The sequence below is a fragment of the Meles meles genome, chromosome 6 (genome assembly GCF_922984935.1).
Source record: "Meles meles chromosome 6, mMelMel3.1 paternal haplotype, whole genome shotgun sequence".
NCBI lineage: Eukaryota > Metazoa > Chordata > Mammalia > Carnivora > Mustelidae > Meles > Meles meles.
In genome coordinates, this window is record NC_060071.1 from 13,041,542 (window position 1) to 13,068,573 (window position 27,032).

The following is a 27,032-nucleotide window of genomic DNA, read 5'->3' on the forward strand; positions in this document are numbered from 1 at the left end:
AGCACAGGCAGGCAGAGGCAGAGGGAGAAGCAGGCTCCCCGCTAAGCAAGGAGCCTGATGCAGGACTCGATCCCAGGACACTGGGATCATGACCTGAGCTGAAGGCAGCTGCTTAACCGACTGAGCCACCCACCCTTACAGCTGCTTTTAAGATCACATGGAAAGTATGAATGGAATAGTGTAGAGCAGGACTTCTTTACACACACACACACATAAAGTCACACTATGGCTGCTATATGAATACGTTTGTTTTCTGTTAATAAACATTAGAAATATACTAGTGGTTCCCTTATGGAGACCTCTAGTCTGGGCTGAGTCACTTTTCACTGCGTGCCTCTCTGCACAATTACAATTTCCTAAAGGCATACCTTGACACAACATTGCCAGGGCCAATTTGATGCTGGGATAACAGGCCTTTTTCTGTAGTCGTTAAATGTGACTTAAACAAACTCCTCCTCGGACATGAGACATTAAAAAGACTCTGCATTTGTTTAACTTGTTAAAGCTCCTAAAAAAGTCTTGGTATTTATTTTCAGATTTTATCAGCCAAACATCTCCATTTGCGATCAGGAGAACCAGTCCTCCAGTGTGAGCTGCTTGAAATGATGACAGAGAGGAAAGTGTCCTGAGTGTTTCTGTCCACCCAGTGAGCATTTCTGGAGGTCACTGCAGATGGGGTGGGCCTGGAGTGAGACCAGTGAAGACACTTCTACTCCAGTAGGACATTGATGGAGCCTCCCACTGTGGCTTCCTTGACTCACCATGACTCAGTTACTGAGAAGAGCCCCAAGTCTGGACAAACCCTGGGCTCAAATATCAGTTCTGCCATTTGTAAGACTTCAGTGGCTCCAAAATTCTGGTTTCTGGTTTGTAAAACAGAGTTTGCAGATATTCACCTGGGCATGCTGTGAATATTAGTGGTAATCCCTGCAGAGTGCTTTGTGTATAACATGTGCTTCATAAATGCCTGTTATTCCAGGAAAAAAGGGAGTCTGGATCCTTGGCCGTATCCACACTTGGGAGAACTGAGTGCCTCCCGTGTTACCGCAGCTTTTCCCCAGGGATCAGACACCTCTGCACTGTTGGTGTTTGGCTCTACATTGCCTTCTAACTAGAAGAATGAGAAAAGAGAGGGCAGAAAGCAGGAATAGGACCTGGTACTAAATTGCAGAATTTTAGTTCAAAAATTAACTGAAGACAGATTTTTTTCTTTTTTGAGACACATTTTAGGGAGCAATAAAAATTACCTAAATCCATTCCATTTTACCCCACTGGAGGCTCTTATCTTTAGAGTTGAGACACTACCTCTTCCTTTTTTTTTCCTTTAGTTTTTTACTTTCACTTTTAAGGTGTTTTTTCCCTTTTGCATTTTTAAGTAAGTCTTGACATTAGAAAGCTGATACTGGACATTCACGCATTGATCGTGTGCTGGATTTAGCATTTTCTTGGTGATTATAGTATAATTTGATGAAAGCCCAGACACTCCTCAGGGAAACCAGACAATGTTTCCTAAATATATGTGGATGAATTAATACCTTGGAAGTTTGACTTTGGAAGGTGACACCAAATGGTTTCATTGGGTTCACAGCCTACATTTCTGATGGCTAAAAAAGAGAAGGGGAAAAAAAAAAGTATTGATTAGCTAAGGATTTCATGTTTAAATGGAAGAACAGGGAAGACAGAAGCTGTTTCTGTTTTCAAAATGCACATCTCCTTGGAGAGTCAAGATAGGTCTTCCTGACAAGATGATTAGAGGAACCCTCTTGGGAGCAGAGAGGATTGTAAAGATAGGCGTGTTCTGTTGGGACCGAGAAGTGGAGGGAAAATATGACTTGAATCTGGAAGGCTGGTGAGTCAGTGACCCTTAAAGTCTTGTAGAGGTCGCCGGGAGTCATCGGGATTGTTTTTGTTTTTTTTCAAAGATTTCATTTTTTAGAGAAAGCTTGCAAACGAGAGTAGGGGAAGGAGCTTAAGCAGACTTTGCCCTTAGTGCGGAGCCCCATGGGGGACTCGATCCCGTGACCCGCGACCTTGACCTGAGCTGAAACAGGGAGTTGGACGCTTAACCCATTGAGCCACCCAGGTGCCCAAGATTGGCGCTGTCTTTTCCTCTCATACTGCATGACCTTGTGTAGTTTTTGTGATAGTTTCTTCACAGTGCTGGCCCTTTCAGGAATGCTGACGCTGAGCTGGAGTTAGGTGACAGAGAGAGAGGCTGAGCTGGAGTTAGGTGACAGAGAGAGAGGGACAAAGTGTCACAAAGAACAAGGACATACAGCTGAGCCCCTAGGCTCATATGTGGCTCTGCAGCATTTTCACTGTGTGACGTTGGGCAAGTAACTGAAGCCTTCTGTGCCTCTGTTTTCCCAACAGTGAAATGAGGCTTTGACGGTGGGAGGCTTGTATTCGCTTTAAAGAACTACCCTGTGTCACGTTCAAGGTCCTAACAGAACCTAGTGATTCCGTCCTATTTCAAACCTCATTTGCAGCATTTTAGCTCAGTGGAGAGATTTGTCTTGGATGTTTTGGGATCGCTCCCGGCCTTTTTGCAGCTGACGATCTGTGAAATGAGTTGCGGAGTGCATGCCGTGCGAGACTGTAGAACATTGGGGAAGTTCATTTGGGAATTACCAATTGAAGCTGTCATAGGATCATGTCCACTTCACCGGGCTGGCACCGGCGTTGATGGAATCTGAGAAGCGTGGGGGGAAAAATCGATATGACCTTTTTAAAAGATAGATGGTTTTAATATTGATAATAGTGTTCTTTACCTTTTCATTTGATTTCATTTGTAATGGAACGTCATGTAAATACTAGGGCGTGCTGACTGCCTTGCGATAGTGAGTCACCCCGTCAGGTATAGACACAAAAAGTTCAATGATCTGGACGGATGTCCCTCTAATGCATCACTAACAGGCTGAGAAATACAGTCTTCAAATAAACCCTCCTTCACATGACTGTAGGAAGTGCCCTTTCATCTGCATTTTAAAAATCTTCCTTAAACCACAGGCGAGGAAAGGTGTGGTTGTGCATGTCTCTGACTCGTTTTGGTTCATCTGTGGCAGTTTTCCACGTTTGCTTCAGATGTTTGGATTCCTTCGGGGGTGACTGAGTGCGTGTCCTTCCGTTCCTCAGGCATGTGCCTTGGAGACCTCACCTGTTGCCTTTTCTCCTGTTGGGGGACACCCGCTTTCTCAAGACTGGAAAAGGATCTCAGCTTACTGAAATCCAAATGTTGATGGGAGGAGAGAAGCGTGGCTGGCCTTGTAGGCTTGCAGTCATGCCCAGGTGGAGGGCCCCTCAACCCTTGGTGGATAGTTTCAGAGACCCCCAGTTCGGCAGCCTTCTTCTATGCTGGAGTTCAAGGACTTCACTGGCAACTTGTTGACCGTGATTTTGTAAAGGTGATAAGAAAAGTAGATCATTCCACTGATGAAATGTTTTGGGGAAATCTAGATGGGAGGCGTGGGCAGAGAAATGAGCTCTGTCCACAGCAGGTTACACGCAGACCTCTAGGAAGGCTGTGTCATCATTATCGATTTGATGCGCTGGACCCAGTGCATGAAGCTGCTCCCACACCTTATCAGAAAGCAATCTGTAGATTACCCATCAATAGTTATTCAATGATGAAACATACATTGAAAAGCTTACCAATTGTGAAACTTTTTAGGCTGATGGGAGGTACTGGTCTCTATGCAGCCTTGAAGTTCTGATGAATATTCAGTCATGATAGTAGTAGACGGAATTGCCCTCTGAATGAGTTCATTCATTCATTCAATCCAAACTTAACTGCTGTGTGCCAGGTACTGTTCTGGGTGCTGAAACGCAGGGGTGAACTAGGCAAATACAGCCTCATCTTCTTAGAGGACTTAATTATTGTGGGGATGGGAGTGGCTAGGAGAGGCCAAATAAACCAACTAATGAGACAGTTTTGATCGTGAAGGCCATGCTGAATGTCAGGTGTGACAGATTATGATGCGAAAGTGCACTTTCATACTAAAGGGTCAAGGTCAGGGTGAGGGCTAAGGTTAAGGTAAGGCTCTGGGGGGTGCCTGGATGGCTCAGTCAGTTAAGCATCCAACTCTTGATTTTGGCTCAGGTCATGATCACAGGGTCTTGAGATCAAGCCCCATGTCGGGCTCTGCGCTGGGTGTGGAGCCTGCTTAAGATTCTCCATCTCCCTTTGCTTCTGTGCCTGCCCAGCCCTGCATTCAGGCTCTCCTCTCCCTCAAGAAGAAGAAAAAAAAAAAAAAAGTAAGGTTCCCTAAGGAGGTGATGCTTGGTCTAAACCCGAGAGAGCTAGGTGTTTGATCTGTATGGAAAACGGATTCTATTACTAACAGCCTGAACCAACAAAACAAAATCCCTAGACCTTCCCTCCAAATGTTTGCTGCACCCACTTTTCCCTTCGTTGCGGGGTGGGGGGTGTTGCTCTTTTCTCCTTCATGCAGATGTTACGGTCAGACCTGGTAGCACTGAACATCAAGGAAAGGAGGGCCTCTCCAGGCTGAGGTCTTCGCTGTGGGTTCAGTGAGCCTTTCTTCCCCCTTGTACACAATACAAGTCGACCGAACTTTGCATCTGGCAATAGCTTCTGTTTTCACTTGCTGATTACACTGGCTGGTCAGGTGAGCCCAGAGCTGTGGCCAGGCTTGCTTTAACTTCCCTTTCATGGTTAAAACATATGTAAACTCGTGTGATGCTTTTGGCTTTCTGCAAATGACACACTGTCCTCTTCTCACTTCGTCAAGATTCTACCCATTTGCGTCAAGACACCTGCTGGAAGTAAGAGCTTCCTCTTCCTTTAAGTCTGACTCTTTTCAACTATGGATTATTTTTAGCCTTTTTCTGTCAATTATGAAGCTTGAATTGTATTGAGTATTTATAGAAAATGAATTAAAGCAGCAGTGAGGCTTTGCAAAGGTGCAAGTGTCTGACTCAAAACCGCTTTATGCTCCGTCACTGGAAACTCACTCTGAAGTGTAGACCTGGCCATCGTGGGTTGACTTGGTTTTTTGGATTTGTTGCCTAAGTACAGAATAGTATAATTTGGTCCTTAGAATAGAAAATAATGGTATTGCATCACTACTACTTTATAGGAAAGCAGAAATTTACTAAATGACGTTATTAAACCCAAACCTAGATGCTCTTCGAACATTTGTGTAGATGGATATTTATACAGGTTGTTTTCCCTCTGGAAGTTTCCGTTCTGTATGGAGACAGTAAGTGTGAAAACCTTTCCTTGCGAATAAATAAGAATTCTACCAACTGAATAACAGATCCGATTAAATAAATGGCTGTCGTAATCCTCCAACACGTTTACTCCAGGCGAATGAAGTGACTGCATTGAGTTTTAATAATTTATTTCTGGAATATTAATTAATTAACTAATTAATTAATAAAACCCCCATAACTGGACTTTCCCCCTTGACTGTCGGACCAGAACTAATTAGCTATGTTGCGTTTTTTTGAGTCGCCGAGGCCTCTTGAGTTGATTATTCTAAGGAAAACCATAGAATACTTTAGGTCCTCAGACAGGATCTGTGCTTCTGATATTAGTAGCTGAACAGAGATAGCCTCTGACTGGTCTGGAGCCACTGTTCCCTTTTCTGAAGCCTGGGGCAGATTTTCAGGCTGATAACATCAGGTTTCCCACTCAGCCTCAGAGTCATTTGCAGTAATCTCTCTCCAGGCATCTGCCTTCCGTTGATCAGACCCGATCCTCAGAAATGTACTTATCATCCAAGACAATTTTGGGTTGAACTTTTCCTTTCTGTTGGAGGAAAGCACACAAAGACACACATATATAAAATACCAATGCACACGTCAACTTTTGTTTTCGTATGTATTCATTTCACAAAGTGCCATGTCAATACTAAAGGGGATAATATTTTTAGAATTAGAAAGAAAGCCAATAGTCTCTGCTTTGAAAAAACCAGCCATTGTTCCCATCAGTCTAGTTTGTACTTATACATCATTATGCAGTACCGTGAGCATAGTTTAGGTACCATTTTTATAATTTGCGTGTCTTCCATTTAAAATTATAAATCATTTTCCAGGCAGCTACTGGCATCAGAGAAACAAATTTTAACGGCTGCATTAATGAAGATGTGTGGTTCATTCTGTCCACAATGTGTGTATCTCTACAAATATGTCTCTGGGATGGTATGCATTCTGTGCTAGATATTCTGGGCTTGTAGTATGTTTACATTTTACATTAACCCAGTTGTCATCTTGTACAACTGTGCAGAAACTGCCTGTTCTTCAGCTGTGATCATGGACTAATTTAAAATTTCACATGGTGGGGATGTACTGGGAGTTAGTATAGAAGCCTGTGAATCGTGTGTTTTGGTGTGGATTTTCTTTAATATATTCAAAGTCTAAAAACACATTACGATAAATCACTGGGCTCTCCAAGGAACTAACACCATAGAATAACCTTGAAAACAACTTTATCTAAGTATCTAAGTGAATTTATACCTCACAATGGGGGACGGCGAGTTGTATATTTTTTCCTTTTATTAACTCAGTAAGGGTCTTTGTATCTAGGTTGTTTAATTGCCTTGGAATCCACAAGGGGAAATCACTCAGAGAACAGCCTTAAAGTTAAGGGAAAAGTGGCCCCAAAGAATACATTTTGATTTTTTTGCTTATTTATTGAACTCAGTGTGGAGGGACGAAGAGAGCTCAACCGACAGCAGAGCCCAACAAGTCTGGTATGAAAACGATCCATTCTGGGAAAAAGGCTGTCTCTGTTGTGTTTTTAAATGTGAATTCCTCTTGAGAATTTATAGAGTGAGAGACAGCAGAAAATGTTCTCATAGTCAAGTTTTAGCAAACATTTTATCCAAATGAAAAGCCATATGTTGCTATTTATGTAATGACATAGAAGGATGGCTATGGAAAATGATTCGAAAGTAGTGGTCCTCCGACTGCCAGTGTATAAAACGGTGGAAATTTCACATACGTGTTTAGGCTGGAAGCATCTCTTGAAAAATCAGCACAGCTCCAGCCCTGCACCTTCTCTCGCATGCCGCAGCCCCGCCTCAGCTCAGCCTGCCTGGGTCTTCTTGTTCCTTTCCTGGCACATGTGGGCACCTGAGGTTTTGACCCAGCTATAGTAACATATATCTTATTATTTTACCTAATACAGCCTCTTTTTTAAAAAAATTACCTAATACAACCTCTTTTTTTTTTTTTTTTTTGAAGAGTTGTTTATTTATTTTAGCAGGGGAGTGAATCGCGACAGAGGGAGAGAGAATCTTAAGCAGGCTCCACACTGAGCATGGAGCCTGATGTGGGGCTCGATCTCATGACCCTGAGATCACGACCCATGAGATCATAACCCGAGCCAAAACCAAAAGCCAGACTCTTACCTGCCTGAATCACCCAGGTGCCCCTTCTCATATGACCTCTTCAAGGTACCACTTTATAAATCTATCTGTTCACTCGAGATTGGCTTAAAAATTGGTTTTCCTAACTTACGTAAATTGTATTTTAAACATTGGTAAAATAGACCTAGAATTTATAATCCTAACCGTTTTCTGAGAGTGAAGTTCAATGGTGGTGAAGTTCATTCACATTGTTGTGCAGGTTTCACCACCAGCCATCTCCAAAGCTGTTTTCATCTTGCAGAACTGAAACTTTGTACCCAAAACAACCATTTCTCCTCTTTCCCTACCCCCAGCCCCTGGCAACCACCATTCTATTCTCTGTCCCCATGAATTTGACTACTCTCATGTAGTAAAGTCATATATGTTGGTCCTTTTGTGACAGCCTTATTTCACTTACCATGATATTATCAAGGTCCATCTAGCATATGTCATTTTCCTTATAAGGCAGAGTAATATTCTTTTATATGTATAGAACACATTTGGCTTATCCATTCATCCAGTGATGGACACCTGGATGGCTTTCATCTTTGGCTGAATGTGGATAATGCTGCTATGAATATGGGTGTACAAATAGCTCTTCAAGTCTCTTCTTTCACTTCTTTTGGGTATATATCCAGAAGAAGAATTACTGGAACATATCATAATCCTATGTTTCATTTTTTGAGGAGCCATTATCCTGTTTTCCTAGAGGCTGCACCATTTTATATTCCCACTAACAGTGCATAAGAATTCCAGTTTCTCTAGATCCTCACCAACGCTTTCTATTTTCTGATTTTCTTAAGATTTTATTTATTATTTGAGAAAGAGAATGCATGGGGGGAGGGGCAGAAGGAGAGAAGGAATCTCAAAGAGACTCTTCGCTGAGCGTGGAGCCCAACTTGGGGCTAGATCTCATGACGCTGAGTTCATGACCTGAATTGAAATCAAGAGTTGGATGATTAACCCAACTGAGCCACCCAGGACCCCCCTGTTTTTCTTACTGTTAGCCACCCCAATGGGTATGAGGTGGTATTTTATTGTGGTTTTGATCTGCATTTCCCTAATGATTAATGATATTGCATATGCCTTCTTTTTAAAAAGTTTACTGTAGGTGCAAGGACATAACATTTTGCCTTGTCATTGAAAGAAAATTACCCAGCGAGTCAAAAGGTCTGGGTTTTAGCCATAGCTCTATCCTAATTAGCCATTTGAACTTCAGTTCTATTTAACAAATGTTATTTAGTTTTCTGTCATCCACATAAGACATGAAAACTGTAACTTAGAGGGAAAAGTCAATTGTGAGATTTTCGAAGGGGGTATCTATGATTAAAACCTGAATTTTGCATATTTACAGTGTGTACTTAGTTTGCTTTTATGTGTCTTCATTTAGGACTTTAATTTTTAACATTTAGCCTATCTTAATGATAGGCTGTTCATTCATTGTATCTTCACTGGCATACGCTTTCAGAGTATCTCTTTCCTCCTCACAGCAGAACCTCCTGAAAGGGTGTCTCTTGTCATATCTTTGCTTCCTGCCTTCCCAATTTGCTGCCTTCTAGATCCCGTATCTCCAAGGTCTCTGCAGCCCTCCCAGTAGCCTGAAACTGTGAATGCACCTCTGCCTTCCTCAGCCCACTTCTTTGAAAGATTGAGATGGTTGCTTACTCCCTCATTGAAACTTCTGCTTTCAGCTTCCTTGATCCTGGTTCCTTTTCTTCCCCGAGGAAAGAGAGGTCCCCCTGGCGAGTCCTAAGTTTTCATGAACACTTCCCTTTTCTCTGTGCTTCCAAGTCTATGATCCCTGTTGCTCCTTCCTTAATCTTATTTTCTTTTCACTTTACCCCCTTGCTTGGGAAGGGAGGTGGTGGTTCTGTCTTCTTCATTTCTATCCCACACCTTGTTCCTAAACTTTAAACCTGAATATTCAGTCAGGCTAGAGTTAGCCTTAACTTTGGTAATTTATCAGTCTTTGAGCTGAACATATTCAACACGGAGCTCATCTTGCCTTTTGTAAATAACTCTTGCTCTTATTTCCCTGTGTTAATTGCTAGTTCCATTAGATTCTTTGCTGCCCAGAAAACCTTAGAGGTTTGCCTTGGCCTCACCCCTACCCTCCCAACACATATAATAATGGATTACATAATTCAGCTTCTCCATCAGTCCCCTACACTTCATCCTAATTACTCTTTCCTTGGTCTAAGTTCTTACTGTGCTCGGTTGATGCATCTCCTGTGTGTTCCATTGGCTTCTCATTCTTAACACCTTATAGGTCATACCAGCTTGTATTGGGGTTGTTTTGTTATCTGCCTCTCCTACTGAACCCCAAGTGCCTTGGGAGAATGAATAGTGTGTATTTTGCTCCTTGAGCCTAGGGGGAGAAAATATATCCCTTCATTCCCATTGCACTCCATTTTTTTTTTTTTTTAAGATTTTTATTTATTTGGCAGACACAAGTAGGCTGAGAGGTAGGCAGAGAGAGAGGAGGAAGCAGGCTCCCTGCTGAGCAGAGAGCCTGATGCAGGGCTTGATCCCAGGACTCTGGGGTCATGACCTGAGCCGAAGGCAGAGGCTTTAACCTACTGAGCCACCCAGGTGCCCCCCATTTTTTTTTTAACTCATAAAAAACATGAGCAGTTTGATAGTCCCCCTTGCCTTTTCATGTTGTAGATCTAATTCTGTGGTACTCTTCATGTGATTATAACCAGTAAAGTCCAAAGATGGAAAAAGAAGGTTTTCTCACCAGCTTAAAAAAAAAATTTGGTAGTGTTCTAATTCAGTGGTGGACTGAAACCAACATCTGCTTTTAACTGAGGTTTTTATGCTCCGGAGCACACTGTTTACTTTCACCTTCAGTGACTCGGATTTTAAACTGTGAATCAAGGTTGCACGTGTGTGGACAGGAGGTTGGAGCTGCAGTGGGTGACATGTAGAAAACTTTGAATACCTCGATGATGGGTTAGTGTTTTCTTCATAGGGTTTGGGTCTTCTTGTAATTCTTTTCTAAATTGCTTCTGTTTATTATGGCTGCTTATTTCATGGGATAGTTAAATCCTATCCCTTTTTAACTAGCCTTTGTAATTTTCTGTACTATTTCCCACTGTAATGCTCCAAGAATTATAATGTCCATGGTGTCTCTTTGGGTTTTTTATTCTTAATTTAGAATTATGACCGACTTACCCGAGAAGAGATTTGATGAGCCCCAGTTAGGGATGACAATGAAGTCTATAGGACTAAGCACAGATTTTGTGGTTTTAGAGAGAGATCTTCACACTGCCACACTGCCACATAGTAGCAGACAAGATGCTGAATATTTATCATCTTTGATTTCTTCTCATGTTCATTTAGTTTTTTGCGGGGGCAGAGGGAGGGATGGGAAGACAGAAAATTCATAGACAAAGAGTTCAGTGCAGTGATTACCCATAGACACTACACAACAAAGGGTCACAAGTTCTCATCCATAAACAAATTAACCACTTGATTTGGAAATTTAACAAATGTGTCCTGTGTGTGATTTCTTTCTTTCTCTCTCTCTCTCTTTTTAAAGATTTTATTTATTTATTTGACAGAGAGAGTGAGAAAGCACAAGCAGGGTGCACAGTGTGGGGAGAGAGAGAGAAGCGGACTGCCTGATGAGCAGGGAGCCTGATGCCGGGCTTGATCCCAGGACCCTGGGATCATGATCTGAGCTGAAGGCAGACGCCCAACCATCTGAGCCACCCAGGCACTCCCCGTGAGTGATTTCTTAATGATTTTGTATGTGGGTGAAACTGAGGTTAACACAACTTAACTATATACATTTTTTTTATTTATTAACTTGACAGAAAGACACAGCGAGAGAGGGAACACAAGTAGGGGGAGTGGGAGAGGGAGAAGCAGGCTTCCTGCTGAGCAGGGAGCCCAGTGCGGGGCTAAATCCCAGGACCCTGGGATCACGACCTGAGCCGAAGGCAGATGTTTAATGACTGAGCCACCCAGGTGCCCCTCAACTATAAAAATATTAAGAAAACACAGATTTTATATTCTGATAAATACTAAGTTACATATATATTTATTGGATGAATGAATGAATTTAAACTGTCATGCTTGCCCTTATGAGAGTAAGCTTTAGTTTGCTATTAATCACAGCCTTAAATGATTGATGATTATTTGGAAACGAATGACTTTGCCAGAGAGAATTTCCAACTCTGTTGCATTGCTTGTAACTTCAGTAATGTCACTGAAATTAACCACTGTATTATTTCTCTAAGGCTTGTAGTTTTCAGATGTGTTTAATCTGACATTTTTATTAAAAAAATGTGTTATGGGGCGCCTGGGTGGCTCAGTGGGTTAAAGCCTCTGCCTTCGGCTCAGGTCATGATCCCAGGGTCCTGGGATCGAGCCCCGCATCGGGCTCTCTGCTCAACAGAGAGCCTGCTTCCTCCTCTCTCTGCCTGCCTCTCTGCCTACTTGTGGTCTCTCTCTGTCAAATAAAAAATAAAAAATCCTTTAAAAAAATGTGTTATGCTTGGGAATGGCCAGTGACTATGATGCCAGGCTTGGCCAAACAGGGATTTATGGACATACAACTTTTTAGAAGTCTCTTTTTGGGACATCAGACACACAGTTCCTATTTTTCCCTAAAGACAACATTTGGTAGATTATATTGATCAGTACTTTCAAAACTCGTTCCTAACGCTTTGATCTTAACAGCTACGCACTCATTTTCTTGGTGAGATAATCCATCTAGTCAGGACTGTTGACAGAAATTAATCAAACTTATCTTTAGGGAAGATGGCTAAGTGTGAAGTTTGGTCAGGCCGGTGCTTTAGTGACCTAAGAGTAAAAAAAGGAAGATCTCTTTAGAATTATTACTGTATTTAGTAGAGAGCTGGTATTTATCTCTACTACTGAGATCTTTGGTATCAGCATCCTTTTAGTTTAGTTTAATTTAGATGTAGAGGGCTAAAAAGTTCAATTTTTTTGTTTGTTTATTTTCAGCGTAACAGAAAGTTCAATTTTTTTAGCAGTTTTGTTTTTGCCAAAGCACGTCTCATCATCTGAAACAGTACTAAATATTTTAATGATTGATTATTTTATTTGTACCTGTTTTTGCCAAATAGTGAGAAATCCCATTTGGACAAAGACCCCCAAGAATGGAAAGGGCTCCCCATGGGAAATCCTGGAGTGCATTGGGAGGAATGAGTGGAGAAGGGCTCTGGGCTAATGGAGGATAGTTTTTTTTTTTTTTTAAGATTTTATTTATTTGAGAGAGAGAGAGAGAGACTGAAGGAGCACAAGCAGGGAGGAGGGGCAGAGGGTGAAGGAGAAGCAGACCCCCCCCCCCCACCTGAGCAAGGAGCTTAATGGAGGGCTCGATCCCAGAACGCTGTAATCATGACCTCAGCTGAAGGCGGATGCTTAAGCCACTGAGCCACCGGGGCGCTCCTTGCAGGATAGGTTTAAGTAAGGACCAGGCAAAGCTGGGACCAGCTCTGTACTGGGTGCTGTTCTGAAGTACCTGTTGTGTATCCCAGTAATCTTTGATCAGGAGGGAGGAGGAGTACAGTGGTTGTGGGGGGAACTGGTCTGAAAGAAATCATTGCTCAAAAGTAGTTGTTGGGAAGCCCCAACATAATCTCGGGGAAAATGTTTTCTGCTGACATGCAACTGGGCTTCACTGTGTATCTTAGTGGTCCCACTATTTTTGGTCAGGATGACTTTTATTTTCTCAGATGTCCTGAGAAGACTTTTCTTTCTTTCTCCAGAGCTACACTGCTGTGTCCAGAACATTTCCGGACATATGGTAGGAATAAAATACACAATGCCCTTCCCTACCACCCCATGTCTGTGGAGTGAATAACGGCTTCTACTGATGACACACAGGACTGCCCTGAAGCTGTTCCTCTACACAGTATGGGGTTCCTTTGAGACAGAAATGGAAATCCCAGTAAAAGCATGCAGAAATTTGCATGGCGTTGTTTAGGTTGGGAGGCTGTGATGATGTCACTGGTGAGTGTGAGGAAGGCAGCCTGTCTCAGGGATGGGTGACTTTTCTGGCAGTGTGATTCTCAGCCAAGTAAAGGACCTCTTTGAAAGGAAGCATAACCTTCCTGTTTTCTTCTTTCCTCAATGAATGCAACAGGCAGAGTAATGTAAAATGTGGTATAGAACTGGCCTTTCCAGCTGTGTTGTGGGTCCACTGTTATTGACATCTGGATTGCCAGAAAGCTAAAAAAGGAAAAAAGCAAATAGCAAATGAAGGACCCTTTGATCCTTTACTTCTACGTGGTCTCCTTCAACTCTTGCTCTGTATGGGACTGGTTCTACACAGCAGCCGTTGCGATCCTTTAGAAACGTACAACAAATCAGATCCATCCTGTGACCAAGCCTCACCTCTCCAAGACCTCCCTACCCTAGGTCTTGGGGTGCCTGTGTGGCTCAGGTGGTTAAACACCCGACTCTTGATTGTGGCTCAGGTCATGATCTCAGAGTCCTGGGATGGAGTCCTGCATCAGGCTCCGTGCTCAGTGGAGAATATGCTGCTCTCCCTCTCTGTCTGCCCCTCCCCACCTCCCTTTCAAAATAAACAGATCTTAAAAAAAAAAAACAAAAAACTAAAGTCTTTGCTGGTCCCAGGTCCCTCTCTGATGTCATCTCTTCCTACTGCCTATGAGATCATGTAGTCTGGGTATATGGACCCTTGCTATTCCTAGGATACAGGGAGCATGCTCCTGGCTGTGGGGCTTTGCATGGACCCTTCCCTCTGTCTAGAATCCTCTTCCCCAAGTAGCCAGGTTTTTCCTTCTTGTCACGTAGGCATCTGCTCCTATGTTACCGCTTCCTCTGTGAAATGACTCCATGTGCCCCTCCACACATACACACCCTGACAGGAACATAAGCTTCAAGGGAGCGGGTCTTCTGTCCAATCTGGCCACTGAACTGAGCTGTAAATAAGAGGTTGAGTCACACGTGGAAAGCTGATCCTGAGAGTTAATTCAAAAGAGGAACGTTCAGACTTTGTGATAGATCATACCAAATTCAACCTCATCTCCCATACATTTTGCATCTGTAACAGCGGTGTATATTAACTACAGTGACCTGGGAGCATTCCAAACGAAAGTGATTTTGTTTTTGGGAAGCACCATGGAAAGGATACTTACGGTCTTTTCTGCATATTGACCTTTCCTTATGCTACAGGGCCATGGGGGTTTCTGATCCCTGTGTATAAGTCAAAGTTAAAGCAAGGCTTCCACTGACCGGATTTCTCTAACCTTGCACTATGGTAAATGGATTTATTTTAATGTTGTGACTTTAATTTCTGCTCTTATTATGAGTGACTTCTCTCTCAGAGGAGATGCAAATCTTTTTTTCCTACCTCTGCCCCATCACCTGCGTCCACAGAAAGGCACCTGTGTCTACTTCTGAAAATGCAAATGACATGAATGCTTTGGAGGAAGCAAAAGGAAACAGTGCATAATGTAGTTTGTAATGTTAGAGTAAACTTGGGACAAATGAGATCATTTGTTGAAATTAATGCTCAGTGGATTTCCCTAGAGAAACTCCCTTTAACAGAGTTGACAGCAACATTTACCTATTTACTGAAAACCCTATTTGTATCACACTTACTTTTTTTTTTTTTAAACAAGCATCTTGTGTATTTAACCTTGTCTGGTTTGTTTTATGTTCGTTACCTAATCCTTTTTTTCAGAAAGAAGAGACACAGTTCCGAAAACAGTTTTTGCCTAAAGGGGAAAAGCAAATTCTTTTCTTAGTATTGAAGGTTTTTTTTTTGTTTGTTTTGTTTTTTGTTTTTTGTTTTTCAGCAGATTAAAGGATTTAATTGTTCAGGTGCTCTAGAAACCTTCTGTGTTCTTTTGATCATAAGCCTAAGAGGAGATAACTTTTTGAGTAGCCACACCCAATCTAAGTTTATATATTTGCTTATAAATTATGTACATGTACTGTGTACTGATATTACATGTATTATTAAACACTCACCAAAATAGAAATTAAACGGACACATTAGACCCTTCTGAATGGCAGTTCCAGTATTTGCTTTGCCTGTGCTGGGGTTGTCCTGGACACTCCCTGCAGCATGCTCCTGGCAACCTGCCCTCCCCACCACCACAGCTTAGAGCACCTCACGGGTTTGCCGGATCTCGGTAGAAATGCAGCATGAAAAGATGTCCAAAATCTGCATAGGGAGGCTGGAAGGAGCATCATTTGCTGAAGGTTCTGAAATAAGCTCACTGAACTCTTAATTCTCCATCTTCAGAGAGAACGCGGGAGGGCAGCGGGGTTGGGAAGCAGAAGCTGATGTTGTAGGAACACTTAGGAAGCTAGTTTGTCTACCCCCTTCAGAGTGAGTCTTGGTGTGTTTCATTATGGGGGTGTGACGCAAACTCTGGTTAGGTTGTTATGTAATATACAATGCGTGCTTTCTAAAATCTCCAATTCTGAATTCCAACAAAGAAACCTGGCCCAAGATTTTCACAGAAGGGATGGCATCGTTGTGCTCTAACTTTTCCTTCGAAGCCTGGCTTGCCCTGTGGTTGAAACTCTTGCTGGAAGATGGTTTTGTAAAGGGTGTGGCTTCTGGAAGGTCGTGATGACTTGTAAAGGCTTACTCGGTTCTCTGCTATACAAAAGAATATATCTACCCTGATTTGGTCCCTTGTACCAGTATTGCCATTTATACTTTGTGATTGGGTAGAACCACAGATGATTCTAGTCTAACCCTAACACACCATAATGCCTTCCTCACTGCTACATAATTGCTTTTTCCACATGCCGTGTATTTGATGAGTTGCTGTCTAACCTCCCTGTTCTTTATCTTACTAAACCCCACTCTTCCCCTTTGGCCAGTCACCAGCTAGGTCGTTTGCTTTAAACCCAAGACTATTATGAAAAGATTCTACCTCCACTTCTAACCCTGTTCTTCTGAGAGTCCAGCTTCTGTACTGATCATCTCTGTTTGTTCTACTCACAGAACCTTGACGTCTCCCTCCTGGGGATTCTGGCCCATCTCCGTGGAGAGATTAAATCTGTGCAAAATTCCTCTCCAACCCCAAATCGAACAAGACCTCCTCCAATGTGGTGTATTCAATTCCAGAATGCTCTTCTGTCTCTTTGCCATATCTCCCTTGTCCACTCCCTGAAACCAGGCCCACGCAGCGTGCCTGCTGTTCAGCCGTGGGCACCATCTCTTGATCACAGGGCACTTCCCTCAAGGACAAGCTGCTCCAAGCCTCCTTTTCCTCCTGGTCTCCCACCTCTCATCACAGATGGAACGGCAGGACCTGTAGGTGGTGGCCGGATAGTCATTGGGGTTTCAGATGCTTAAAGAACTTTCAGCCCTTTCCTGCATTCAGGGGGATCTCATCCCTGCTTTGTCAACGCCCTTGCTCTGGTGGGGTGGAAGGGAGATTGCGGAGGGGAGAAGGTTGAGAGAAGAGTCAAGAGGCTTCAATGAGTAAGCTCTCAGCTCCCCTGGGAATTCTGTCTCATTCCAGTTTCAAAATGGTACTTTGATTGACGATTTTACCACTTGAATAGTGGAGCAGATAGTCTGGCAGAGTGGAAAGCTCGGAGGTCCTGAGCTAGACAACTGTGACTTTTAATGACAGCTCTTTTACCAAAACCAAGCTGGTGACCAGGGCAAGTTCACTTTAGTTCCTTCATCTGTAGAGATTTTTTTTTTTAATGTCATCATCCCTGCAGGACTTTAAGAGTATTGTATAAATCAAATTTGTGACCTGTAACTCAGTATGAGGGACATAGTACATGCTCAGTGAATTTTATTCTCTGTGTATTTATCACCCTCCCAGGAGATATTCGTGCTGAGGTCCGGCTTTGTGACACCCAAGGTGTATGAAGGCGGTTCTGACAGTATTCCAAATAGTGTCTCTGTTAATAGAGGTAGATCACGTTGGGTGAATCGTGTTAATGAAAGAAATAGTTTTCCTAACTGTATTCAAGGCTAAAATTCCTACGTGACTAGTGTTTCTGTCCTTCCGGAATGAATTTGTGCCATGGTGTAAAACTAGTGTTAAGTTTGTTTCCTGTTATATGCAACTTTGGATGGAGCATCCTACCTAAATCAGTGTGGTCAGTGTGAGGTTGCGTTTATTGGAGACTATTTTTATTTCAGGACTTTTGAAAAACATTATAATGATGTTATGTTATATACATTGCCTGTATATACCAATGAATCTATAAGGCAGCTACTTAATTACTTTTGGGACACTTCTAAGTCAATGCTTTATTTCCTTCCCCTCTAATTATTGTCATTATGCATTTTATTCCAATGATATAATCCACTGATTTCTTTTATTCAGGTAATGTTGATTATTTGAAAAGTTAAAAAATAAATTATGCTTAAAAGGCTTTTAGTTGCAGTCACATAAATAATTATAGGACCAGGAAAGGAAGTGAAACTTTGTAATATTTGTATGGTACAATTATCATTAAATATGTTACTGTAGTGTACCCTTTAACATATATATTAAGTGAGGTTCGTTTGAAAAAAAATTGCTGGAAAGTCGTAGTTTTAATTAGTGTGTCCTGTGTGTGCATGTGTGTGTGTTTCCTAATCTGTCTTTCCACTACTAGTAACACGAACTGTTCTTTTGGGTGATCCCTAGGAAACTGCTGGAAACATATCGGCCTGGCATCACTTATTAAGATCGATGGCCTCTAAACTCACTCTTTATCTGAACTTTAATTGTGAATGCGAATGACTGCAAGATTTATGGGAGTCATAGCTGCAGTGTTTATGTGCTCGATTTACTATGCATTTTAAAATATTTATTGCTCCTCAAAGCATCTTATTATTTTATTTATTTTTAAAGATTTTATTTATTTATTTGAGAGAGAGTGTGCATACACACAAGCGGGAGGTGGGTAGGGAGGGGGAGAGGGAGAGGGACTCTCAAGCAGACTCCCTACCGAGCATGGAGTCCAGTGGGGAGCTCGATCTCAGGACCCTGAGATAATGACCTGAGCCAAAATCAGGAGTTGGATGCTTAACCAACCGAGCCACCCAGGCATCCCACATATTATTATTTTAGTTGTAAAATGAATTGGGCATAAAGTTCCATTATGAAAAAAAAATTTCTGGATTGTTATTTCATCTTTATAGTGCAACATAGACTCGACGTAAATCTTTGTGACTATAAACCTGTTTCTTTTTTTTTAAAATTTAATTTTATTTATTTATTTTTATTTGTTTATTTACAGCATAACAGTGTTCATTGTTTTGGCATCACACCCAGTGCTCCATGCAGTACGTGCCCTCCCTATTACCCACCACCTGGTTTCTCAACCTCCCATCCCCCCACCCCTTCAAAACGCTCTGGTTGTTTTTCAGTGTCCATAGTCTCTCATGGTTCATCTCCCCTTCCAGTTTCCCTCAACTCCCTCTCCTCTCCATCTCCCCATGTCCTCCATGTTCTTTGTTATGCTCCACAAATAAGTGAGACCGTATGATACTTGACTCTCTCTGCTTGACTTATTTCGCTCAGCATAATCTCTTCCAGTCCCGTCCATGTTGCTACAAAAGTTGGGTATTCATCCTTTCTGATGGAGGCATAATACTCCATCGTGTATATGGACCACATCTTCCTTATCCATTCGTCCGTTGAAGGGCATCTTGGTTCTTTCCACAGTTTGGCGACCGTAGCCATTGCTGCAATAAACATTGGGGTACAGATAGCCCTTCTTTTCACTACATCTGTATCTTTGGGGTAAATACCCAGCAGTGCAATTGCAGGGTCATAGGGAAGCTCTATTTTGAATTTCTTAAAGAATCTCCACACTGTTCTCCAAAGTGGCTGCACTAACTTGTATTCCCACCAACAGTGTAAGAGGGTTCCCCTTTCCCCACATCCTCTCCAACACACGTTGTTTCCTGTCTTGCTAATTTTGGCCATTCTAACTGGTGTCAGGTGGTTTCTCAATGTGGTTTTAATTTGAATCTCCCTGATGGCTATAAACCTGTTTCTTAAGCAGGAAAGGACCTATGATACACTTGGATTTCTGGCTAAATTCTGACGAGACAAAATGTCTATCAAAAGAAACAGAATTTCCTGTTGTTATTCACAGTAGTTATGCTTCCCAAAGTCACCAGCAACTTTGAATGAGTGCTCCTAAAGGAAATACGGAGTTAGGTTCTTGCGAACCTCTGGTCACCTTTTTGTCAACCTGTTAATAAGTAACCTTGTTTTATGTGCATTTCTGTTTAAAATCACCTTTATTTCATGTATATCGCTGGTTCATTAACATGGAACTCACAGCCAACAACGCCATAACTTACACCTGAGTAAAGCTTATCGAACATGCATATTTTCTCCATAACACACGTCACAGCCTTCTTTTTTTTTTTTTTAAAGATTTTATTTATTTATTTGACAGACAGAGATCTCAAATAGGCAGAGAGAGAGGCAGAGAGAGAGGAAGGGAAGCAGGCTCTCTGCCGAGCAGAGAGCCCAATGCGGGGCTCGATCCCAGGACCCCGGGATCATGACCCGAGCCGAAGTCAGAGGCTTTAACCCACTGAGCCACCCAGGCGCCCCACGTCACAGCCTTCTTGCATCTAGCACCAGATAGCACTTTAGCGCTGTGTGTGTGGACTATTTAAACAGCAAAATTCATGAGAAAAAGCAAAGGAACTGCAAAAAAGTGGCATTCGATCTCAAGAAGGACACTTGGTTACAGTGTAAGAGCTGAAACAAGGAGGCTGAGCATTGCTCTCCTCAGCGTCAGTTAGGACAGTGCCCGTGGGGCCACTCAGATTTGTTGCCACTTTTTTTTTTTTGTAAAGATTTTATTTATTTATCTGACAGAGATCACAAGTGGGCAGAGACGCAGGCAGAGAGAGAGGAAGGGAAGCAGGCTCCCTGCCAAGCAGAGAGCCCGAGGCGGGGCTCCATCCTAGAACCCTGGGATCATGACCCGAGCCGAAGGCAGAGGCCCTAACCCACTGAGCCACCCAGGTGCCCCTTGTTGCCACTTTTCACGTGTTTGTGAATGACTGGGAAAGTGCTGCTGGGGTTGCTAATACATTTTTGAATAGGCAGATTCACACACGTGGGTTATATGAACAAGGAGGTTTGGCTACAGTTAGAAGAAAGTAATTCTGAGGCCATATATGCCTCGCGTTACCAGCGGACCAGTTAAGCTATTCCTTTCCAAGAGCTGAAGCTGGGAGGGGCGCCGGGGTGGCTCAGTGGGTTAAAGCCTCTGCCTTAGGTTGAGGTCATGATCCCAGGGTCTTGGGATCCAGCCCCGGCATCAGGCTCTCTGCTCAGCAGGGAGCCTGCTTTCCCCTCTCTCTGCCTGCCTCTCTGCCTACTTGTGACCTCTGTCAAATGAATGAATGAATAAAATCTTTTTTTAAAAAAAAAACAAAAAAGAGCTTAAGCTGGGAGAAGTGACTGTAGGTCCCAGCTCTCCTGCCTAGAAGGGTGTGGTTCTCCTCCATGGTGCTAACACTTGAAACCTCTTTTAGGTCACAGTCCCTCCTTCTGTTTGCACAAGGATGTCACCTTGGCCACCTCTCTGTGATCCTAGTTAGCTTCCCTAGCCTGTCCCATGCTCTGAGTTGGGAGACATCACAAGAAAGCAGCCTGTGGGTTCAGTTGGCCTGCGTTCAAATCTTGCCTCTGCTACTAACTAGCTGTCTGCCCTTGGGCATGCTGTTCAAATGCCTGTACATTGCTTTCTCATCGATCCAGTGGCGGTCACAACATTGCTTGTTGTGTCGTGTTAGTGACGTGAGAAAATATGCATTTCAGGTATGGCAGGTGTTTAAGACAGGTAGCACGTTAGCCCTCAAATATGAGCTCTTAATCTACTCAGTTATCCATCTTAATGTTCCTTTCAGTTTTTCTTAAGGATTTGATGATGCATCACCAACAAAACCAAAACCAAAAATAAAATTGAGGAAAAGAAGGGCACCTTGGTGGCTCAGTAGGTTAAACGTTGGACTTGTGATGTTGGTTGGCTTCATGATCTCATGGTTGTGGGATTGAGCCCCACATAGGGCTCCATAGTCCATGTGGAATCTGCTTGGGATTCCCTGTCCTTCTCCCTGCGCCCCTCCCCTTGCTCACACATGCTCTCTGTCTCTCTCTCTTTTCATTCCATTTCTCTTTCATTTACGTAAGTAAATGAAATAAAAATTAAGGAAAAGAACTAAGGTGAAAGATACTCAAGTATGAAAAGATGAAGCAGAGATGATGTTAGAAAAAACTATTAGGGAGAGAGAAACTCTCACGTTGGCCTTGTGTTCTGATCAGTTTCAAAAAAGAAAGGCGAGGGGCACCTGGGTGGCTCAGTGGGTTAGGCCGCTGCCTTTGGCTCGGGTCATATCTCAGGGTCCTGGGATCGAGTCCCGCATCGGGCTCTGCTCAGCGGGGAGCCTGCTTCCCTCTCACTCTCTCTCTGCCTGCCTCTCTGCCTACTTGTGATCTCTGTCTGTCAAATAAATAAAATCTTTAAAAAAAAGAAAGGCGATTGCTGGGTCATAGGGTAGTTCTATTACCCAGCAATTGCACTACTGGGTATTTACCCTAAAGATACAAACATAGTGATCCGAAGGGGCACGTGTACCCGAATGTTTATAGCAGCAATGTCTACAATAGCCAGACTATGGAAAGAACCTAGATGTCCATCAACAGATGAATGGATAAAGAAGATGTGGTATATATACACAATGGAATACTATGCAGCCATCAAAAGAAATGAAATCTTGCCCTTTGCAACGACGTGGATGGAACTAGAGCATATCATGCTTAGTGAAATAAGTCAATCGGAGAAAGACAACTATCATATGATCTCCCTGATATGAGGACATGGAGAAGCAACATGGGGGGGTAGGGGGATAGGAGAAGAATAAATGAAACAAGATGGGATTGGGAGGGAGACAAACCATAAATGACTCTTAATCTCACAAAACAAACTGGGGGTTGCTGGGGGGAGGTGGGATTGGGAGAGGGGGAGCGGGCTATGGACATTGGGGAGGGGAGGCGAACCATAAGAGACTATGGACTCTGAAAAACAACCTGAGGGTTTTTAGGGGTCAGGGGTGGGAGGTTGGGGGAACAGGTGGTGGGTAATGGGGAGGGCACGTTTTGCATGGAGCACTGGGTGTTGTGCAAAAAGAATGAATACTGTTACGCTGAAAAAATAAATAAAATGGAAAAAAAAAAAAAGAAAGGCGAATCTCACCGGGTTTTGGATAAAAGCAATTGTTCAGGAAGTGCATGGCTAATTTTAGAATGGAGCAACTTTTTCTTGGTTCTTCTTGGGGCACCTTGCTATTCAGAAGCCTGTTATACTGATTTGTCGCTTATGTGTGCGTGTGTTATGTGTGTGTGTGTTTGTGTGTGTGTCTCCTTCACCTTGGAGTCTTGGAGTTTGAACGTTAACTGATCAAACTTGAGGTCTACAGGCCTAGGGTCCAGACACTGAATCTGCTAAGGATTCCCTCCTGATAAAATGATGGCCAAAACACTTGTTTATTCTTCCTCCAATGTTATCATGGATCCCAGAAACACAACGAAGTGTGAAAAAAGGTACTGAGTGTTGTGTCAAGATAGCAAAGGCGTCGGAGAGTCTGGTAAAGGAACCAAGTGCAGTGTGGCTTGTTCAAAGGGGTTAAATGGCTATATGGACTTGGGGGACCTTGTGATGGGGACCCTAAAGCCATAGTATCCATGCTTTTGGACCATGCCTGTCTTTTAGCAAATAGTCTGAGATACACAGACTATGTGTATGCATTTATTTATCTGTAGATTCTACATACTTGGTTCGGAATTACTGTAACACGTTCATTGTAATTTGCATTTAAGGAGATAAAAGGAAGGATGATTGTCCTAAAAGGAGATGGTGGTGATAGCTGCGTAACTCAGGAGGGTGACTAAATATTACTCAGTAGCACATGTAAAACGGGTGAATTTTATTGTCTATAAAGTATGCCTTTGAAGTAGCTTAAAAGAAGGGATGACACCAAGTTGAAATTAGCAGGGCGTAAACATTTAGAACCTTTCGTAAGTATGAAAAAGCAGGTGCTCTCACCAAATGTATTAACAGATGTGCATTTTCACTAAGAGTAGTAGGATCAGACTAAGATCTAAGGTCAGACTAAGATCAGACATGCCATGCTTCACATTTTTAATCACTTAATTTGATTTTTATAAAAAGTTCATTCTTAGAGTATAGTTACTGCTCTTTAATACTTTTGCCTGTGCTATGTGTTTTTTAAGATTTTATTTATTTGACAGAGAGAGAGAGAGCCCAAGTAGGCAGAGAGGCAGGGGGAAGCAGGCTCCCCGCTGAGCAGAGAGCCCGATGCAGACTCGATCCCAGGACTCTGAGGTCATGACCCTAGCCAAAGGCAGAGGCTTAACCCACTGAGCCACCCAGGTTCCCCTCACTTGTGCTGTTATTAGCATTTTCTTCAGCTCACTGTTTCTTGGCAAGAAGCTTTCTCAGTGACTAGGTAGCCTCTGTCAATCTCTTTGGTCAGGTGTGCAAGTGTGCATAGATGCGCGCGCGCGCACACACACACACACACACACACACACACACACACACACACACTAGAGTCCACCTAGATGCCTCACACAGGAGGATCCCAGCAGCACGTGGCCCGCGGACCACCTCTCTGTACCGTGAAACCTGCATTTTTCCCTCAGGGCAGCTCCCAGTGGGCCCAGAGCATTGACTGATTCTTGGCACAAATTCTTGGCTCAATAAATATTGTCCAACAAGCAAATCAATCCGTGTCCTAAATTTTGGCGACACTGAGTTTTACTCAGTTTCGAGGTGAAGGTCAATATACGTAGAAGTCCTGTTACTCGGCTCCTGTCTACACGGAGGTACTCACTTTGGAGACCACTGCCTGTCAGTGAGCGGAATGTGAACGGTGTAGAGGGAGTTGGAGAGTATGGAGGCGTGTGTTTCATGGAGAGACCAGATTCCCTCTTGGAGCGTCTGACCTTCGGGACAGACCCACCTTACCACTCTCCCCTTACAAAAGGAAAGGACGGAAAGAATCTAATCAGAAAACAGAACAGGTGAATGTAATACCTTTCCAAAACAGTGTAAGGGATTTTGGAAATACTGTGCAAAAGGCAGCTGCTGGTGATGTTCGAGGGACTGTAAGATTCGAAGGGTGACATTATGACACAGGACTTTTCCAGAAAAGTGCTATGCTAATAACATAGCACTTGGCAGGGCTGGTGAGGACCAGGAAGTACTCGGGTGAATTGTATCATTTCAGTTTGTTTTGCAGAACTGCTTTGTAACTTGATTGAAATCCAGTTTGTTTGTTTTTTCCCAAGATCTGATTTCCTGAGATATAGTTTACATACTAGAGTTTCCTTGTTTAGGAAATAGTTGTCTGAACTTGAGACAGAGACATGGGACCATTATCATGATATAAAATGTTTCTGTCACTCCCCTGAAGTTCCCCTGTCCTTTCTGTATCCCATCCGGCTGTCCCTAGCAACCACTGATCTTATTTCTGTCCTTATAGTTTTCCCTTCTCCAAAATGTTATTACAAATGCCTTCTGCATTTGACTTCTTGTGGGAACATACTGTTTATATTCTTCCATGAAATTTCATGTATTATTTCATTCCTTTTTATTTCTGAGCTGTGTGCCATTGTATGCATATGCGGCGTGTCTTTCAAATCCATTCCTTAATAGTTAGTGGAAAGTGGGATGCTTTAAGTTTTTGATTAATTTGAATAAAGTTTCCATAAACCTATGTGCAGGTCATCATATGCAAATCCGTTTGAATTTCTCTGGAGTAAATACTGCTAAGTGGGACTTCTGAGCCGTGTGGTCATTGCAATTTTAATTGTATGAGAAACCATCGAATGGTTTTCCAAAGTGTCTGTGCCACTTTGCATTCCTGCCAGCAATTTATGAAAGTGGAGGTAGGGCCAGAGAGGGGGAAGCAGACTGTCTGCTGAGCAGGGAGCTCAACACAGGACTGGATCCCAGGACCCTGAGATCATGACCTGAACTGACAAGACACTTGACTGACTGAGCCACCCAGGCACTCCTCATGAAGCCCTTCTATATTGATTTTTTAGGGGGTGAGAAAGCATAGAATCAACTCTGAAAAAAACATTATTTTTCTTAAGATTATTTATTTATTTATTTGACAGTCAGAGATCACAAGTAGGCAGAGAGACAGGCAGAGAGACAGGCAGAGGGAGAGTGGAAGAAGCAAGCTCCCTGCCGAACAGAGAGCCTGATGTGGGGCTCGATCCCAGGACCCTGGGATCATGACCTGAGCCGAAGGCAGAGGCTTTAGCACACTGAGCCACCCAGGCACCCCTGAAAAAACCATTATTAAAAACAAAAACAAAAACCAAGCCTCTTATCTTTATACCTTTTGTTTTAAGATGTTATTGGTAGATTTTTTAGGACTTAAGAAAAGCATGTTTGCCAGGTTTCCAGTCCTGAATTGAGGATCAAATGGTGGAACACTGTTATTAATGTTATTGTTTAAGCTAATAATGTAAGGACTTTTTAATTATTCCAGCTATATTACTTTGTCTTCTTCACTTAGAATCAAGTGCTATTTCTAAAGCACCCATTGAAATGTCTTTTATTGCAGCAATTAGGCTTGGTTGGGCTTGGTTTCAAATTCTGCCAATTTTGAAGCTCTCTTTTTCAGCTGTAAGCATAATTAATGTTTTAGACACATAATAATATACATTTGTCCCTGCAACTTTGGTTATCTTGAGTCACATCTTTTCACAGATTTCATTATGAAGACTTAGGCTTGATTTCAAATTCTGCTAATTTTCAAGCTCTGATCAAATTCATTTGTAAGCATAATTGATATCTTAGGCAGATAATAATACAGATTGATGCCTACAATGCTGAGAATATTGAGTCATATCTTTGCCAATGTCTTATAAAGATGTATTAAAAACTGATGTCTCAGTATTAATTTTCAGTGTTTATATAAGCAGTCTCATAGGGATATAATAGTTTGGAAGGACAGAATGGATCAGACTCACATGCCTATGATTATACATCGCTGTGGACAGTTTCCTGGTAGTTCTTGTCAGTTTTTCCTCAAGCACATTTTAATAGACCTAGCATTCTGAAGAAAATCTTCTCACCTGAGTATTTTTGCTCAGAGCCCATTATATCATCAGGTCTACAAGCCATTGTTTTATTACTCCAAGGTCTCTCAAGGCTCAACTCTGAACCTCAAGAATATTATGTTGTTCTCTTACCTGGATGTATTCCAGTGGTAATAGTTAACAGTGATACTGTTTTAGAACTTGCAACAAGGGAGGATGTCTACAACACATGGTTTCTGTGGAGAAAATAGTCAACGTTAAAAAGCGTTTCACTCATCCATCCATCCATCTTTCTTTTAAAAAAAAAAGATTTAATGCACCCATCCATCTTATGAGTTTTGTTCCAGTTGCCCATTTTCAGCTAGCAGGATAAAACATAGGAGGGAGAGCGGGGTGGGAGAGCAGGGACAGTGCGGCGGGTCTAGCTAGTGGACATAGTGTCCCTGTGGGGAGACCTTTGAAAATGTGTGTGTTTTTGAGGGTGGTGGTGACGAGGGACATTGCTAGTGTATGGGAGACTGAGATTGGGGTTGGTGACTGTCATTCCTGTAGTGTGTAGGACAATCCC

At 42.6% G+C, this 27,032-nt stretch overlaps 1 protein-coding gene across 5 annotated transcripts in view; it reads left to right on the top strand.

Annotated features, from left to right (window-relative positions):
* Positions 1-27,032, top strand: part of MCTP2 (multiple C2 and transmembrane domain containing 2) — a 245,432-nt gene that overhangs the window by 10,744 nt on the left and 207,656 nt on the right. For 3 of the 5 annotated variants that reach the window (XM_046009634.1, XM_046009631.1, XM_046009636.1), the window contains exon 2: positions 537-646. The exons of 1 other annotated variant lie outside the window; for it this stretch is intronic. The gene's annotated coding sequence lies outside the window, so the exon portion shown is untranslated. Of the gene's footprint in view, positions 1-536; positions 647-13,125; positions 13,156-27,032 lie in introns of those variants that run through there. One more of the 5 variants, XM_046009635.1, reaches the window with a different exon arrangement.